Below are 3,878 nucleotides of genomic sequence, written 5' to 3' on the forward strand. Positions count from 1 at the left end.
TCTTTTCTTGTAGTATCTTTATCTGACTTTAGTATGAGGGTGATGTTGGCTTGTAGAATGTGTTAGGGAGTGTTCCCTGCTCTTCAACTTTTAGCAGAGTTACAGCAGAGTTAGAGTTAAGTATTCTTGGAATGTTTGGTAGAATTCCCCTGTAAAGCCATGGGGTCCTGGGCTTTTCTTTGTTTTGATTTGTTTTGTTTTGATTACTGATTCAATCTCTTTCCTAGTATTTGGTTTGTTGAGATCTTCTATTTCTTCTTGAGCCAACATAGGTAATTTTGGTATTTATAAGAATTTGACCATTTAATCTAGGTTACATAATTTATTGGCATACAGTTGTTCATATATCTTCGATGAGTCCTTTTTATTTCAACAGGTCTGTAGTAATGTCCCTTTTTTCATTTTTGATTTTCATTGTTTGTTTCCTCTCTCTTTTTTCTTTGTCAGTCTAGCTTAAAGTTTCTCAATTTTATTGATCTTTTCATAGAACCAACTTTTGGTTTTGTTTTGAGAAAGTACCGCATCTTTAATTCTCTGCAGCCTCGGCCCCTGTTTGGGAGATTTGAAACAATGGCTGTTACTGCCTTTGTCCTGGGCAAGTAGAAACAATAACTGTCCTAAGGCCAGGACCCAGTGATCTGAATTTACTAATCAAAAGTCGTGATCAGCTATGGGCTGTGCCTACCCCTGGCCTCTGGGAAGAGGATTTTTAAGTTCCTTTGCATCACCAGTGAGCTAGCCTTGAGGGTGGAGGATGGCACTGCTAGTCATCACACAGAGAGAGCAATTTATAATTCTTTTCTGTAATTTATCTGCCTCTTCCTCCCACTGTTCCCAGGATGCTGTACAGTGTTTGTATGTCCTCTGAGGTTTCAAAATAGTTGTTTCAAACAGTTCCTGCCTGTTTAATAGCTATTTTAGTGGAAGGACTCAGTCCTGGAGCTCCCTACTTCACCACCTTGCCTAGAAGTCCTCTGCTACTTTCCATAGTGTCTCCTGCACTGGTTTTACATCTCATGTCTATTCCAAGCCCAAACTGCACTCTAACAGAGACCTCAGCATTTTCCCCTCCAGTTCCCAAGCAGTGTCATATACATTAAGGTTGGAGCTACCGTGTTGGACTTAAACAAAAGGGAAATTCATGTCTTACTACAGAGAAGTTTTTAGATGGATTATATCACATAAAATGGCAATGGCTCTATAGTTGAGGGATGTAGTCAAGTGTTATGTTTCTTCTTTTTTAAAATTTAAATTCAGGAGCAATTTACATACAATAAAATTCACACTTTAAAAGTGTACAGTTCCATGTATTTTGACAAGTGTATACAGTAATGTAATAAGATGTAGAGTATTTCTCTCACCACAGTCACCACCATAGCCACCATAATGAAGATGTAGAATATTTCTGTCTGCTGGAAAATATTTCTCATACCCTTTGCAATCAATCCTAGGTATCTCCACCTCCAGGCCCTGGAAACTGCTGATCTGTTTACTGTTTGTGTAGTTTTTCCTTTTCTAGGGTGTCATATAAATGGAAGCATACAGCATGTAATCTTTGTGCCTGGATTCTTTTTACTTAGCAAAATGTTTTTGAGGGGGTGGGATTGGGGGAGGGGTGAAGAGAGGGAGGTATCTGGGGAAGGGGGTGGGGGCCTGGTAGGGGCATCAGACAGAGAGCTGGGGTCCCTGGGCTCCATCAGGAGAAAAAGGTGCCGCTGTCACTTGGGTGGTCAGAGGGGACTGGATGGGGCTGGCAGGCAGGCGGGCGAATTCACTCTCTCCGTGACTGTGCTGTCTGGGGCCGGTCCTGCCTGGCCACAGGTGCCCTGGATGAGGCCACGCCACGTGCCATGACCACTATTAAAATCAATGGATAAAGTGGGGAATATGTGAAATAACTTCAAATACAGGTGTCAGAATCTCTTCAGTTATGAGGGATGAAGCCATAGTGAAAATGTGGACATGAACTCCAACAGATGATGGTCTGTCAAGGAGTAGTGAGGTATTCCAGGCCCTGGAAACTATGATCTGTTTACTGTTCATGTAGTTTTTCCTTATCTAGAAGAACATTTGTATAGAAGACTCAAGTCCTCCCGACTGGGATTAAGCCCTTCAAAGAATTCTTCAAGGGAAAACCAAAACTGTGCCACAGAAATCCCTCAGATTGTCAAAAGAAGCCTTGAAAAGGATGATTCGTGTGTCACCCCAGGATCAAGACTTGCAGGAAGAGACTCCTACTCTCGACATGCTCCCTGGGGTGGGAAGAAAAAACATTCCTGTTCTATAAAGACACAAAGTTCATTGGATACTGATAAAAATTTGGTAGAACTCCAAGAGGACTTCAAAGGAGAGAAAGGTGATATACAGTGTAAGCTCTGTACACGACATGGATAGAGTTTCTAGCAGAACCGTAGGAAGTTACTCTCAGAGATAAAAGTTGCAGGATACTGTTGGGTTGTGTTTTCCCATGAGAACTTACAACAAGCAGTCAAAGCCCCTCTTTTCTAATAAAAGAAAAATACATCTTTCTGAATTATTGCTTGATAAATGGCCTTTTCCTGCTGGTTTGAATTTAGCCCCCAAATGGCATTTGATTAAACAGCTTAAAGCTCCTGTGAGCCCACATTCAACATTTTTTTCGTACATTTGATCCATCTTTGGTTTCTACAGGAGATCAAGAACATAGACTTAGAGAGACAAGACAGCTTAGTATTGAAGAAGGGGTTGATCCCCCTCCCAATGCACAAATACATACATTTGAAGCTACTGCACAGGTTAATCCATTAAATAAACTTGGACCAAAGTTAGCTCCTGGAATGACTGAAATAAGTGGGGACAATTCTGCAGAAGAGGACACAACCACCCTATGTTTGCAGAAGCAATGCCATGTATCTGGAGATAGCCATGCCCAGGTTAGCACACAGGGAGCTTGGAAAGTCCATACACAGATCAATTACATACACTGCCTCGTGTCTGATTTACTTCAGATTACAGGTATTTCCTGTTACTGGGGAGTGATGTACCATTATGAAGCAGAAGCCCTTCTTGAAGAGAAACCTGAAAGTATGTCTTTGCTCAGGAACTCTGCGCAAGAGGACTACTTCTCTGTGAGCTTCCGTCACTACAACAGATCCCCCTCTGTGTGATGAATTGAATCATGGAATCAAAACTTTAGTTTTGATGCCAATGACCCATGTGTATTTCACTCCTCCACTGTAACAGGACTTTTGGAACATTACATAGATCCCACTTCTTGCATGTTTTTTGAACCATTTTTTACTATATCACTAAATAGGACTTTTCCTTTTAGTCTGCAATATATCTGCCATGCAGTAATCTGCAGATGCACTATATATGATGGAATTGATGGGCTCCCTTTACCATCAATGTTATTACAGCATTTTTTAAAAGAGTATCGCTATAAACAAAAAGTTAGGGTTTGCTGGGTAGAAAGAGAACCAGTCAAATGTAAGAAAAGGGTTAAGTTTAGCTTTCACATAAAGGTGATGTGGAATAGGGGAAATAGAAACTAAACACAACTAGCACAAACTGACTCTGCGATTAGAGGGAAAGAAAGGGCCTCTAACGTAAACCTAAAGTTAATGTCAGCTCCTTACCTAGGTAAAAACAATTAACAACCAAGGTCACTGAAATGCAGAGGAAAATAAGGTGTAATCAAAGGCAGGTTAGTCAGTTCTCTCGGACAAACTGTAACCTCTGGAGTACCCAGCCAACGGGAAGCAGGGCAGGGAACTGTGGGTTAGGCTTAGAAAATAAATTGTGCTGCTTTTCCTTTGTTTGCCACACTGACCATTCCAGTTTCTTTTGGTCCTGGGCCCGCTCTTGCAAGAACAAAATAAATTTCTTTTCTCCTCCAC

General features: G+C 41.2%; 1 pseudogene; it reads left to right on the forward strand.

The window, feature by feature from the left end:
• Positions 1-1,869: 1,869 nt before the first annotated feature.
• Positions 1,870-3,533, forward strand: LOC119514071 (annotated as a pseudogene).
• Positions 3,534-3,878: the final 345 nt, after the last annotated feature.

The sequence above is a fragment of the Choloepus didactylus genome, chromosome 2 (assembly GCF_015220235.1).
Source record: "Choloepus didactylus isolate mChoDid1 chromosome 2, mChoDid1.pri, whole genome shotgun sequence".
Classification (NCBI taxonomy): domain Eukaryota; kingdom Metazoa; phylum Chordata; class Mammalia; order Pilosa; family Megalonychidae; genus Choloepus; species Choloepus didactylus.